General features: G+C 40.1%; 1 protein-coding gene across 3 annotated transcripts in view; it reads left to right on the top strand.

Annotated features, from left to right (window-relative positions):
- The window catches only part of COL4A1 (collagen type IV alpha 1 chain), a gene marked incomplete at its 5' end in the record, with an annotated part of 129,074 nt that overhangs the window by 20,355 nt on the left and 93,782 nt on the right, over positions 1-14,937 (top strand). The window contains one exon of one of the 3 annotated variants that reach the window (XM_080605170.1): positions 538-701. The exons of the other annotated variants lie outside the window; for them this stretch is intronic. Of the gene's footprint in view, positions 1-537; positions 702-14,937 lie in introns of those variants that run through there. 3 annotated transcript variants of the gene reach the window in all.

Raw genomic sequence — 14,937 nt, 5'->3', positions numbered from 1 at the left:
TACGTGGAGCATTGCTCAGTTAAGGTGTTTTTTTATACATATAAACTTAGGTCCAGACAGAATCTTGCACAAGCCTAATTTCATGGAGCAACAGTACCTTTGGGCCTGCCATGGTATTTCATGGAAGCCAGGCCTTTTGAAGAGCAGCTGCTTCTAAAACTCGGAGAGGACTGGGCCCTGAGTGGGCTGAGTTACTGCAAACGAGTGCTTTCTTTCACTGAGCCTCCTCACCCCTGTAGCTTGAGCCCCTCTTTGTAATCGAGAGGAAAGAATTGCAGAGGAAGTTAAAACTTACAGGCTGCAATAGTGCCTGCGGAGTTGCTTTTGTAGGTGAGAGATGGCTCCAGCTGATGAGCCCAAAGAAGATGCCTTTGTGCAGGCTCAGGTCTTTGCTGCTTTCCTCTGGCTTTTTGTGCTCTTTTCTTCCTCTGCCTCTGGCTGCTTGGTCTGTAGATGCACTCTTTAGTGCAGCGAGCTTTTTGTACTGCTTGCTCGCAGTCACTCAGCTTCCGTGGTGTGACAGGAAAGGATTCGTAGCAATCTTGCTGTCACCGATGTATCAAATGTGGAAACAAGGGGGAGAGGGGCATTTCCTTTCCCAGTCTCCTCCTCAGCAACGAAAGTGAGATGGATGGAGCACCCTGAGCGGCAGCTGTGTCTGCTAAGCGGGTTTGGCTAGGCACCGGTTCCAGCCTTCACTGGTAAGGACACAGAAAGAGGTCTTTGTCCTGTTTATTTGCACTGTGGGCTTGAATTAACGTGCATGATTTTGTCTAATGGCCAGTGAGGTTTTGATCTTGAAAAGCTGTGGGGATACTTCTGTGCAAATTTTAGGGCTGCATTTAGCTTATGGGAAAGTGGAAGGGGGAATATATTTGTAATAAGTCCTCACCAACTTTTTTTCAACTACAGGCATATGAATTTGGGGAGGATTCTTACTTTACTTTCAACTGAGTATGCCTGTGCTAGACTAACCAGGTGGAAACTTGGAGAAAACAGCAGAGTTTCCTGTTCCCTGCGTGGTGGGGGGAGACGGGGAGAACAAAACATGACCTCCCAGAGGTGGTGTCGATCGGCGTGAATCAGATGCACGCAAAATACAATTTCCTGTTCCAACAGAAGCAGTGAGTTCAGCGACTGCCCTCTCTGTTGGCTGCAGAAAAAAACATTCTTGAGCTCTTCCGAGTATTTAACCCGTCGTCCAGTTACAGTTGTGAGAAATACAAAAAGCTTAGAGCCCATAAAAGGAGATAATTTGAAGTTAATGGAGGCAGCGCTATGTAGCACATAAATGGAATGCGAGCGGTCGTGTGCTTTACCCTTGTATTCTGCTCTATTAAATTATCCTAATCTGCCAGTTTAATTCCTGTCTGCGCTAAACAAAGCTTCACATGACATAACAGAAAAGCGCTTGTGTGTCTGCCTTGTTGCCTTGGTTCTTTCATAATACTGCAACTTTTCTGTGAGCCCAAGGACAGCGAGATGAGCCCCAGCGTGGGCTGAAAAGCAGCAGATTGAATAGCTAAAAAGATTGAATAGCTAAAAGGATTGAATAGCTAAAACTCAAGGGTTGATTAAAGGGTTGGCCAACATGCCCACCCCTGCTTCTGTTGTTATCCCTGATACATATTAACCTAAACTGGTTAAATACACTACTTGATTTATGAAGCACAAAATTGCTCCAGCTAGTGAAAGCTAACAAAGCCCATGGAGGTAGGATATTTCACCGCTCTGCTTTCTTGTTTTCAGTTAATAAGTTAGGATGTTAGTTACTGAATTTAATATGGAGTGCAATGAGTGAAACTGTCCATCTGAGTACGTCTGGGGCAGGAACAAGAAGATCAAGTGGGTCATGATTGCCCCTATTGTTTAGGGAAGGTGGATTTTACTGTAGAGAATTAACACGTAAAAATCGTATCTTTAAACATTTGAAACAGAGATTGGAGTGGGCACAGCCGTGTCCAGGTGGCTGTGGGCCATGGTATTGGGCATCACTCTGGAGTTTGGAGGCCCTTGGTGCTCTCTCTCCTCCCTCCTCTGTGTTGCTTAACATTAAGCTGCTGGAAGGCGTAGGGCTTCTGTCTGCCCAGAGATAAACTTGTTTTTATTCAGAGGGCTACCATATTTCTGACATCAAAAAATGAGTGGTAAGGGACAGAAGTAAGCCTCTGTTGTGTCCTCTTGTCCCCCGAGTGAGCATCCTGTTGCTGGTATGGGAAGGAGGGTGGCATGTGTGGCTCAGAGGAAGGAGGGGAAGATGACTGGCGATTGTGGTGGTCCCTTAACTCTGCTTTTAGACCTCCTGCTTCAGCTTCAACCCCTCTATTGTTTTCCTGCCTTTGTGCACGCAGGGATGCACTTTATGCAGATCTTTGCAGTCCAGAGATGTCCCTCAAATCTTTCTGTCCCCAAGCCCTCCCACTTGAGAGCTGGCCTTCCTCCTCCTCCTCACCAGCATCCCTCCAGTGCCCCAGCCAGTTCCACCTCTCCCACCTGGCCCCAAATCCCTCACCCCAGCAGGTTCCCTCATCCTAAACTCCCCCAGCTCTCAGCGCACAGGACCAGGGGCTCCTGCTGCTCCATTTCTTCACTTCCACTTGATTTTGAGACTACTTTCTTCCCGTGTCTCCTGTGTGTATCTCCCATCAGCTGCTGTACCAGCTGAGCATCATACCCTTTCCTCCCCCTTCTCCCCAAGGCCAGGTTCATATTTCTAGAGATTTTTGAAAAATAATCTACGATTGCCAGAGATCTTCCTAGGCAGGACCATAACGGGAAAGCAAAGACATAACATATGGAGCAGTAGGTTGTGTTTTAAGTATATATTTTTTAGCCTTGTGCTGGTCCAGCGTGACTAATGCGTGAAAGACTGATGGTCAGATTCCATCATTGATCTGTTAATTGAAGATGGCTTTTGCCTTAATCTCCTATATTGCAACATGGTTGAGATGTGCGTCATGAAGTGTTTACTGTTGAAGATTACTGATGTTCTTCCAGGCTGCCTTGTGTATGCTCAGTTTTGAAGACTCCGGCACAATCGCTCCACTGTGAATTTTAGAAACATATGTTGAGGAATATATATATCTTTCATTGTCCATGTGTGCAGCTGCTAGCAAAAACTTGGTACTATCTCTTACTTGAGCGAAAAAGAACGTGCTGTACCCATGTATGAGTCATTTATTTTCTATGAGAAATTTTAAATGCTCTATTGCATGACCTTTGTCATCTTTGTGTACTGTGGAAAAATATACCAAGCCAGGAATATCAATGAAAGTCTTCTCAATAACCAAAAACAGGCAAGTAACTTTCCATTGGACCCTTTTTTTCACTAAATGGATCTTCACTGTGGAACAAATGATGATGACTGCCTGAGAATTTACAAGCTAAATAAGCTTTGAGATCATACTGCCTCCTTGACTAACCAGCATTCTCTGATCTTACATCAAAGGAATGGGGCTTTTTTCACTTGGCAAACTGAGAAAGAAGCAAACATGTCTGTTTTTATGTTTTAAAATGAAAGCATTGTTTATTTTATACATTCATCATTTGTTAGTATGTGTAATGCATTAATTGCAAATGGTGGTTGCAGATACGGCCTGTTCGTTTGGTGCAGTACTGCGCAGGGTAAAAAATAGCAAAGAATTTTTTTTTTTAAAAAAAGCATACCTAGGCCTGAAGTGCAGCTAGACCATCTAGGACAAGGTGCATCTCCCAGGTTCCTTCGCCCACATGGTTCAAGTAGCGTTATTACCCAGCAAATTGTGTAATGCAGCAAGCATTTCTCACCCGCCTCCTTCCCCCCGGCATCTTGGATTCTTTTTCATTGAGAGTTAATGTTTGGCTTGATGCTAACCTAACAGCTTACTGCAGCTTGCCCTGTGGAGCCCAGCGTGCCTCGTAATAGATTGGATACGCGTCCTTAGAATAAGAGGGGCAATGTGCCCGCTGTCTAGTGATATTTGTGGGGGTGGCAGAGAAATCAGAATGGACAGGCAATAAAATGCTCTTTCATTCACAATATTCATGAAGCTTCATAATGCTGTTTTTGTGAGTATTTTGTGAGTCTGTCTCCTTGTGTTACTTTTTTTTTGTTTGGTTTGGTTTTTGTTTTATTTAGTATCCTGTTTATTAACATACATTCTATAAAAATGAGCCCTAACATAAGGATACAACAATTGCATGATGTAGCATTTGCCTTAAGAAAATGGGAAAGTTAGAACAGCCTGTTAAAACAAAAAAGGATTAAACATCAAGGAAGTATTTTAGGGGTATTTTCTCTTAGGTCTAATTTTCTCCTGTGGGGAGAAACTGGTAGAAATGATGAAAATGGTGATAAACTGTGAATTATGATTGATGATGATTGTAAATTACAGTTTTTGTAATTTCCTAGAAGGAAAGAAGTAGAAAATAGTTGGAAGAATACAGTTGAAGAAGATTCTCTTCAGGAGCCCCTGGAATGCTTATGTAAGAGCCTACTGTAAGCAAAAACAAACAATTAAAGACAACATGCGATACCTTTAAGAAAGGGAAGCAGCATAAACAGTTCGACCACAATGGAAACAAACAAACAAACAAAAATGAGAAACAAACAAACAAACAAAAAACCACAGAAGCATAATAAGAAACTAAATGAGGGCTTCAGTGAAGAGATGAGTGAGTTGAAGTTCATTATACAGAAAATATCAGTGAGGCCAAATTGCTAAGAATCATTGCTAGTAAGTAACATGGGCATGCAGGGGCAAACTTGGAAAGGTCAGAACGAGATAAAATGAATGAGAGCACTATCAAGAGAAATTGTTAAATGTGCTTGCAAACAGTAAGAGAAAACCACAGGCAAGAAGTTGCCTGTTGGTAATTGGAGAAGAAAACCTCCTGATGAGTGAGGCGTATGTGTTCAGGTGGTTAACCCATCAGCAGGAATCTGAGCTAACTTAGGGAAGGAGCAGGCTAGAAGCTACTTGATTTAGATGGATATTTTAAAATTAATCAACCCTTGTGACTCAGGCTCATGGCAGCACTCCGTCTAGTTTGTTTAAGCTGCACTGCCATGAGACAAAGCCATCTTGCTCCCTCCTGCCCCTTCCCACTCCCAGGAGCTTACTCCCACTCTTGAACTCTGCCCATTCCTCCGCTGCCGTGGGGATTCATCCAGTTACGTGGCAGAGCAAATTAGGGATTTGATCTGGCTCAAAAATTGTGAAGTTTAAAAAATCCTTTGCTATGTTATTTTTTCGAAAATGAGCTTCACCAACCCAGTCTGCTGCATGCTTGTGCTGCTGGCTGGAGGGGATCGGTGGGATGTCTGCTTTTGGTGGCTATGGTGACATCAAGCGTTGGTGGACCTACGGCATTACCTCATGGACCCGAGGCTTAACATAGAGCCTGTAAGAGCTACCAAGGTGTAGTTCTCTCTGAGATGCGAGGAAAGAGAAAAGACGCAGGGCTTGAGGTATATAAAAAGCTGTTGAGTAGTGGGTAAGAAGAAATCTGTCTGTTCTGTAAGTGAGAGGAGGAGTCATTACATTGCCAGGAGAGGGATTCAGGTTGGTCATTAAATGGGCAAGTTTTCAGACAAGGACGAAGAGGAACAGATACAGTTCATCCTTCCTTGAGACAGCAACCTTAAGAGCTTCTTGGGTTTTCTTTTCAGATACTATCTTATTTTTTATTTTGCTTACAGAGGAAACATGGTGCTTAGCTGCTAATGCACAGCAGCAGAAATTCAACATGTGATATCCTCAGAGAAATTTTATTTTGCTTCAGAGGAACTGAAGGACTGCTGGGCACAATGTCATGTCTTATAGTTGTTCCAAACAGTGCAAACTCAGTTGCAGTGTGTATCAGTGCACACTTGGAAAACTAATCAGACCTATTCGTATGTTATATTCATATGCTTCTTTGCTTCCCATCTCATCCTTTGTAGGATGTAAGAGGGAAGTGTTTTTTTTTTGTTTTTTGTTTTTTTTTTTAGTTTAAAGACAGCCTTGTGAGATAGTTTTAAGTAATTTTGGGCAAGATTTTGCATTCAAGCAACAATTTTCTGTCACCTCCAACCCTGCCTGATGTTGCTTAATCTCATTTAGCCTTGTTCTGGAGTAATGATATGCAGGGAAATAGAAAAATGGCTTTGTTAGAGTGGACCTCAAACTGAATGAAAATAAATGTACAAAAGATTTAGAGAATCCTTAGCTCTCCTTTTAAGGCTGTACACCAGATGTAAAGCCCAGATGCCTGTTCCTCTTGACCCTTAGTTTACTTTTTTTTTTTTTAATCTTAGCAAAAGAAAAGCACAGACAAAAAAAAAGTTTTTAATTAAGAAAAAAACATCAGCAAGGATTTTCTTTCATTGGAGGAACAGGAAGTTTTTAAAAAGTGTTTCACAGACAGGCCTTACCTCTCTTTTAATAGCTAATTTTACCATTCTCCCAGATTCTTCATATTGCCCATAACTGTGACTTCTTAATCACTTTTAAGACTGAAAATGCATGGAGTTAGGAGGAAGTTGTTAAAAATTGCAGTGAGCACAGCTGAATTGGGTGAGGACCTGTTCTGGAATAGAAAGGAGCCTGACAGCACTTTAGAGGTCTGTGGGATTTTAACCATAGTTTTTTTTTCGTAGGTAGATGGATATATTGTTAATGTGCTGGTCAATGTCGAGGAAAAGTCCAGTGTCTTTAAAAAGGTTCTTTCCTCATCCCTCTTGCTTGCCCTCCCACCTAATGCAGCTTCTCAGTGCTGCTGTTTTTTGTTTTTTGTTCTTTTTTTACACAAAGCATACGTACTGGGGCAGTTAGTCGAGAAGACAGAGCCAATATATTGTTCTCTTAATTTACTTAGCATATGACCTTGCACGTATCTGTGGTTTACATTAAATTACATGAGCCATGGATTTAGTATTTCTGGGCATTTTTTAAGCAAATACTTGTTACAGAGATAATGCTTCCACTACTGGGAAAAGGAAGACCCTATTGTTACAGTGACATGTCTTTGTAATTTGAAATTACTTAGTTCTATTCAGAGCTTAGGCTTTATGTGTGTAATTATAATAGTAAAAAAACAGATCCTTGATACTCTAAAACACAAACAGTTCAGTAGAGGGATACAAGCAATTATTTTATTTTTAGTGGTTTTCCTTATTACTTAGAAGCCCTAAAGTTGAAATGTTACCCTGTATTCCTCCCTATGTACAATTTACAGAGGTCTGAGGTGCTGATTCATGAAATTAAGTCAGCCTGAGAAGGATTTTGGATGGCAAAATATGTGAGCAGCTGAGGGTTAAGATTGAGTGGCAGCCCTGTGTGTGTCCGCACACCCAGGTTAGAAGAGCCAGGGATGAGCAGGGAGACCTCTTTACAACATGCCCTCTCCTTTTGGTCCACAGTGTTGACCCAGTCTTAATTTTCAGCTGAGTGCTGACCCACTGGGGGAATACAATGTATGTGCAATACATGCTAGGCCTGGGAAGGTGTTTTATTTCATCTGCTGGTCCAGTTAGTCATGGTCAAAGGGTTTTTTTTTTTTTTCCCTGATGACTTCACAGAATTTTCTTGTCACTGAATTTTGTTGGTACCTGTAGTGTACGCATATTTAAAATAAATTTAATAATCTGAATGTGTGTTGCTAGGCTGGCTGCAGAGCTCATCCCAGTTTGTGAAGCAGCTCACGCCAAGCCTGCACTCTGAAGCTGCTATGCTAAAGAGCATTAACGAGATCCATGCTGTTTTTTCTTAGGAACACGTTATCTCTTATCTTAGTAAACCATGTAAAATAAACTTTATGGAGAGTGATTTGCTCTGAATACTGTTTCAGTAAATTGGTGATAATACAGCCTGACCATACGTTTGTCTCATGAGTGCAATGGGAGCTTACCTGATTTGTGGTTTTGTGGGAATTCCTTGAAATTAAATATATGTAGTATGAAGATTCACAAAATGAGTGCAAATTTTTGCCTAAAATGAAATCTTCCATCAGCGTGACCTAGCTGGTCAAATGAAATTCCAGCATCATCCTCAATAAAGAGAATACATTAGTACTTATTTTTCTCATTTTGATTCCTAAACTTGTTATTGTAATTCCTTTAGTAATGAAATACAAATATGCCATAATTTGGAAGTGTGCTGCATATCCCTTCTTGATTCGTATAACCTGGTGATGACTGCGGTGTTAGCAGAAGCTGTTCTCAGGCAGCTCTCCTAGAGGCTGGGTTGAAACACTGCATCGGCAAATGGTGACAGACCGTATTTAAGAAAATTTCACAGTGTCATTTGAACCAACGTTGTACTGTGTCAGAGTTTTGCAACATTTCCTGTTTTCAGTGCTTTGTAATTGTAATCTAATCTCTTCTGGTTTGGAGGGGAGATTAAATCATAGCCAGGGACTAATTTTTGAAAATTGAAACTACGTGAATAGTCAGCTGGTTTTGCTTGAAAGTGAAAATATAAAGTGAAATAGAATAGGCTTGTATTTTGAAGTGAAAATATACTGGCAAGTACTCCATAATTCAGTGTAGTCATTTAAAAGCAGTTGTTCAACATACACCTGTAAAATGCTATTTGTTTCTAGGTAAGAGCGAAGACTTTGTAGAAAATCCATTTCTGTAGTAATCCGTTTCTATAATCCACTTCTCTAATACAATAAATACTGCTTTTCTAAATCACTGAAGTACCTTTCAAGAATTCTTAAGCTAGTGCATGTGGCTGGCATTTATTTTTCTGTAGCCATCTTATTATGGGATATGCACTTAGAGGAGTTATTATAAACAAAATATTTGATACCTGAATGTCTAACATACTGCTACCATTTATTTAGAATAAACAGATAAAATTCAAAATCGTCTGATAATCCTTGATTAGAGTCACATGTGACTCTCTTTAAGTATGCATGAAGCTGCTCTTCTGACCTATCCTTACTTTGGTTTATATACCTCATCATGCTACTGTCCAAGGGTGCCTTTTCTCTACTTGATCGGTGTTTGAAATCAGTTTACCAGGTCTTGCAGTGTAAAGGTGGCTGTTCTCAAAGAACAAAATAGTTTTTGCCTGAGATGGTGCTGTGGTTCAACATCCTGCTCCAGCAAAAGTCTGCCCAGGGAAGGAACTTTTTGGGGCAGTCTCAGGGGCTCCTTCTGCTCTTTATTCCCTCTCGGGCTGAGTCTCAAACCACGCAGGAGTTTATTGCTAATAGGGCATACAGTCCTACTGTAAGAGGGATGAAATTGTACTTAAGTGCAGTGTGCAGAGTGCAGAGCAGTTTCTGTATCTGCTTGCAGCAGCTGCATAAGGTAGAACACTATTTTCTGCCTGGGCTGAAGCTGTTTGAGGTTTCCACTGATGAATCTTCCTCCGCTTTTTTTTTTTTTTTTGAAAGGCAGTTTTTCAAATGTGCTTATGAGACAGAACCCTGCAAGACCTCTGCTGTCTGAAACCTTAGGAGTGTGCAGCTAATCCACTGACTTATAAATGCATCTAATAGACGTGATTTGTGCGTGATCATTCATACTGCAAATTACTTTGAGAATGGGAATGCAATCTAAACAGTAAGCTCAAGAATTCCCTGTGTATTATCCAGGTGAACAGCCTTAAATTTGCATTGCTAGACAAGCTCTTCCCACTTCATGTTCATCTCCTTCATGTTCATCTCCGTCCAAGTCTTGTCGTGGCACTCAGTTAAATAGTGTGAACCCACACCCAACTACTAATGATGCTGCATGCCTTTCCAAGGTGTAACAAACAGGTCATACTACTGTACAGTAAGACATAAAATAAAATAATGTCTCCAGGGACTTGTCTGTGAGATGAAAGTCTTCACGCAGGGCAGGCTTAGTCAGGGCACACCACAAATTGCCAGGAACAGGGCTGGGGTGTGAGCTGGCTGTGTCTCCGTTGCACACCCAGACCCACAAGGCACAGCATTTGTGTGCTGTGTGGTTCAAGGGGAGGGAGTTTTGTGGAGACCCTCCTTGCCCTGACTGTATGGTATGGATGCCATGAGCAACACTGTACAGGCTAACCGGCTGCCAAGTCAAACCTTAGATACATGGACACATTAAGGTCAAAGAAGCTAACCTGGGGATTCCTTGGAGAAGAGCAACTTCAACTACTGTCAGACAGTTTGGTTTCCCCCTAAACTTTTCACTGCCAGCAGTACCTTTAGGTCAGCTTTCTACTGCCAGTGGTGTCTTCTGGTCAGAAATAATCAAGAGGTTCCCATTCCTTTGCAGGTTTTTGTTAGAGCCTGTTTGAAGTTTGCTTGTGATTCAAGTATTTAAGAAGTTTTGGGGCAGGTTGCACATATATTAGAAGTAGCACTAGAAACAGAAAAGGACAAAAGGATTTACAAGGAGAGAAAAAAATACGTAAGTCAAGGTTCCTTCTGACCTGTACATTAGAATAAACATTTCCATGTGGTATTTGAAGTTAGTCACCATCATTAAGAGGAATGCACGTTTATCGGGATAAGAATGAAATATTGCAATACCTTTAATTCTTATGATTCATTACTCCTCCATAATGATTTAAAAATTCTGGAAAAAGGAGAGAAAACCATTTAGAAGTTTTGCAAAGATGAAAGTCAGATGCTTTCTTCTTTACAAAATGGTGACACATAGCCATCTAAAAGGAAGGAAGGATGTGAAAAATAAGACCAAAGGAAGAAGGTTGCTGTCCTAATGAGTATAACAGAAAATGCTATGGTGCTAATTCCCTAAAGTTTCCATCTTCCCACAGAAGCTATTTTTGTATGGAGTTTTTCCATGGGATGAAATGGTGATTCCATGATCTAGAAAGTGATATGAGTTACTGTTACATCAGGCCTTGATTTGGGAAGTGTAAAGGCATTCATATTTTTAATATGTGTCCATTTCAAGAAGACTATTGCAATACACTTCATGATGACATGCTCCTGAGCTAAAAACAGAAAATAATTTGTTGTTGTTGCACCTGACATTACTGGTTTTACCCAAACAACTCTTAACTTTCACTGTGGTATTTTGGATCTTTTCAGAAAGTCTTCCATTGTGGAGACACGAGATGACTTCAGAACATGCTGGTTTTAAGGGAAAATGTGAAATTTTTCACATGAGAAATGAAACTGCTATGTTAAATGCATACTCATTAGGAATAAATAGCAAAGATGGGAGGCTACAATGGAGGTTAGAGAATTTTATGGTGTTCTTGCTTGATGCATGACCATTTGGAGTGCCTCTTCAGTTCTTAAAGCTCTTTGACTTGGAAAATTATACGAAATCTAATCATATTATTAGGTAAATGGAAGCCCAAATTTCTGCTCCTACACCCAAATATAAATGAGCAACATGATTTTTCAAAATTGTTGGATACTCCAGAGTTTCTGATCATATTGCTGGGTCATGTGGTGGGTGCAGCAGTCTGTCAAAAGAATCTGCTGCAATGACTTGGATCTGTATAGCACTCTGCAATTTCCAAAATTATGAAGCTTATTTTGATTTGTACAGAGGAAATGCTAATATTAACATTATAATGCTGTTGCTAAACAAAGCTTTGTTTTTCAGCTTTTTCAGCTTTCCAATAGCGTTTCTCCTGACATTTTCTTTTTTAAACTTGGAGTCTCTAAGAATTGTACCTCTCCAGCAGTTTTTTCATTCAGCATCTCAAAGCTTGTTAGATGTTCAGAACCCCGCAAAGGCCTTTTGACTCACATAGCTTATTTGGCATCGCTGTTGTCTCTTTTTTTGAGGAATTGTGGAAAGGAGTCAGATACTATGGGTGCATATCAAAAGAAACCAGCCATCTCTTCTTTCAGCCTGGGCACATTTTCAGTTTTGCAAACAGTATTCATGCTCATAATCGTTCTGCTGCTGTGTATGGCTTGTAAATCTCTGTGAGGTATGTTTGTTCTGGGAGGTGCTGTGGGATGAGCATGTTTGTGACTACAGATGCTTGGATTTGGAATTCTCTCGAATACTCTCAATTAACAATTAGTTCTATCATTTCTTTTTAGTTGGAGTTGAACAAAAAGCCAGGTACAATAAAATTGCAGTGTATAAACTTAGCTGTGTCCCCGCAGAGATGTCTGCAGGCTCTGGAATCTGAACGTTTTTCTTCTTCTCCTGGGCAACCCATCACTGTTCTTCATGCCACTGTCAACCAGAACTCCTAATCCCACATCTCTGCACTTTTTCCTTCCTTCCTTTCTCCACTACTGGAGTGCTCTGAGTAGTGCCAGTCTATGTTGATGCTCTAAATGTCATGCTGGACAAAGAAATGAGCCAAGGGTTAAAAACCCATGGTTGGGTTTTTTAAGTGGGAGCATTTTCACTCCACACATTTCCTGGGCTTCCAGTTTTCTTCATGGGTGATGATAGAGATGTAAACTCTTCCATTTCTGATGATTCTGAGAACTATTGCAAGCTTCATAGTTTCATTATTAAAATCCTTTTAAATAAAGTAACTTCTCTTTCTTTCTAGCGCTTTATACAACTTGGATGAAATGTTTTATCTTTATCTTAATAGGGTACTTTTCTAACCCAAATTATTTTACTTGAAGATCAAATAAACTGTTAGAGACAGGGAACAATAAATATTGTAAAAATATAATATAAATAAATACCTCCTTTAAAGAGAGCACCAGTGAAATTAAGGGACAAAATCTCTTGTAAAACTTTTGCTTACATTAACTCAGGTTAAAATATGCTTATGATAACTTTATCAAACAGACTGAATCTGCCCTAAAAGCCTGAATTATTTCATATTTGACTTCTTTTTGTTGTTTCAACTTCTGAGTTACATCAGTTAGACAAATGATCCATGAGCAAATCCAAATGGAGTTACCATTATCTGTGTGCAAGAAATGCGAGCTGGGCTCAAAACAACTGTGATTGTATCTTAAAAAGATTGTTTGTTTGTTTAATAATTACCCTCTGGTTGCTTTGAAATTTGTCTATTTTTGATCTTTAGGTTACGGATTTCCAATCTATAAGACAGTCAAGAGGGATGACACTTTTTAATTTAAAAAAAAAATTAGAAGGTTTTCATGAACTCACATAACTGCAGCCTAAGGAAGAGTGCCAAAAACCAAAGGACCCCTGGTAGTCGTGAATATTTGTGACACATCTATAAGGCGCTAGTCACAAATTTAAGGTTATATGTGGGCAGCACTGATGCCCTTTCAGTTAATGAACCACTTTTACTAAGTAGATGTAGTGCTTTTGAGAATGTCAGTTTTCTTTTAACTCTTCGTGCAGTGTAAATATGTTGTTGTTTTTTTTTAAAGTGTTATTTGGATGTGTGGTTTAAAGTGTGGTCTGTTCTAGGGAACGATTTGGGAATACATCTGGCGCATTAAGGATGTTGCCATGAGAATGACATGTTCTGAACTTTGAGTTTTAGTATGACTTTCGCAGATGTGCTGGCATTGAAAGGCGGTCTCGTGATGTGGCTTTGGGTGGTTTTGCTTACATTTATCACTTTTTTTCCTGTTTTTTTTGAGGACACTTGTTACTCAAAATTGTCAATATTTGCATGTCTTGTAGCGGAACTGTTAAGCTGAATGTTTTTTAATTAGTTAATCTAGTCAGAATGTTCTGAAACAGCTAGACTAATTTATAGCTTGTAAACAGCTTTTCTTCTGGCACTGAAATGTCAGTGAAATACTGGAGATCGCAAGGATATATACAGAAGGATGCAAGATCAGGTTTTCACAATTAGAAAATTTTAATTTCTATATCAAAATTACAAACTCTGTGTTTGGCTAGTGCTGCTCATGACATGTCTTCCAGAGTTATTCACGGGCTGGGAAGGCTCTAGCAAAGAGCACTGGGAAACTCGTTTTCAACGTCCATTGGAGTGCCCGGAAATTTGCAAATTATGGCATGAAGCCGTGTTGGTAGTACCACAGTGTATGATCATTTTTGACAAACTAGAAGCCTGTCTAAGCTTGCAGTCACATTACAAGTGACTGCTGCAGACAATTCTGCTCTTTGGAAATTAAGTGAATTTGGTCAGGCTATTCTGAAAAAAAAAAAAGAGAGAACATCATGTCTTACAAACCAATGTTGAAAGGGGTTATGAACAGAAGTCATATAGGTTTAGAAAATGGGAAGTAACTATCAAGTTTGTTCAAGAAGAATTTAGACCAGCTTAACTTTAGAGATGCTTTCAACCTCCTTTCATTGCTACCAATGAAAATGGAAGTATCTTTGTTAGGAAGTGGAAGTTACACTCTTGGAAAAGGCATTATGATCAATAATATTTCATTTTAAAGGTAAACTCAGGGGACCTCCATTTTTTTCTAATACAATAGCATGCAGTAGCTCATAAATACATCAGTTTAACAAATTATCTCAGTGCCCGGTGTAACTGAAGTGCTCCAGAAGCCTACATTAGTTTCACACCCCTCACACCAGACTGATGATAGGTCCTCGATGGTTCAGCTGCTGGTTCTGCTTGCATCATCTTGCCCCTCAATTGTGGCACCATTTTTTGGATTGACCCTAGCATGAAGTTACTTCAAGAAGGTAGAATAGACCATTAATAAAATGGGGGAAAAAGTCACTGTATTTAGTCCTCATACAGTTTAGTTTCAGGATGGATTTGATGCATGTCAGTGGCAATGCAAAAGTGGGGCGAGGACTGTAGGAAGGAGAGGACAAACCTGTGGCAGGTCACACCAAGACTGCATTCCATGGCGTTAGCTGTCATAAACCACCTTTCAGTGAGTCGTGGGAGGAATAGCCTTTCTTGTGTACTGCATGTTGCCCTTTGGGTGCCTTGAGCCTCCTACTGGGAGGATATTTTTTTGGAAGAGCTCTGGAATTTATACTCTGCCCTTTTCTGTAGTAACCCATGTTTATTAATTTCATATATATATTTGACAAATAATGAGATCTTTAGTGCTTATTAGTGCATTTACTGGATGGATGAGCTTACTTTCCTGTATTTGTTTTTTAATTCTAAATAATGT

The sequence above is a fragment of the Anser brachyrhynchus genome (genome assembly GCF_964034855.1).
Source record: "Anser brachyrhynchus genome assembly, chromosome: 1".
Taxonomy (NCBI): domain Eukaryota; kingdom Metazoa; phylum Chordata; class Aves; order Anseriformes; family Anatidae; genus Anser; species Anser brachyrhynchus.
The sequence above is the reverse complement of the archived record's forward strand: the minus strand, read 5'-3'. Positions and strand labels throughout refer to the sequence as shown.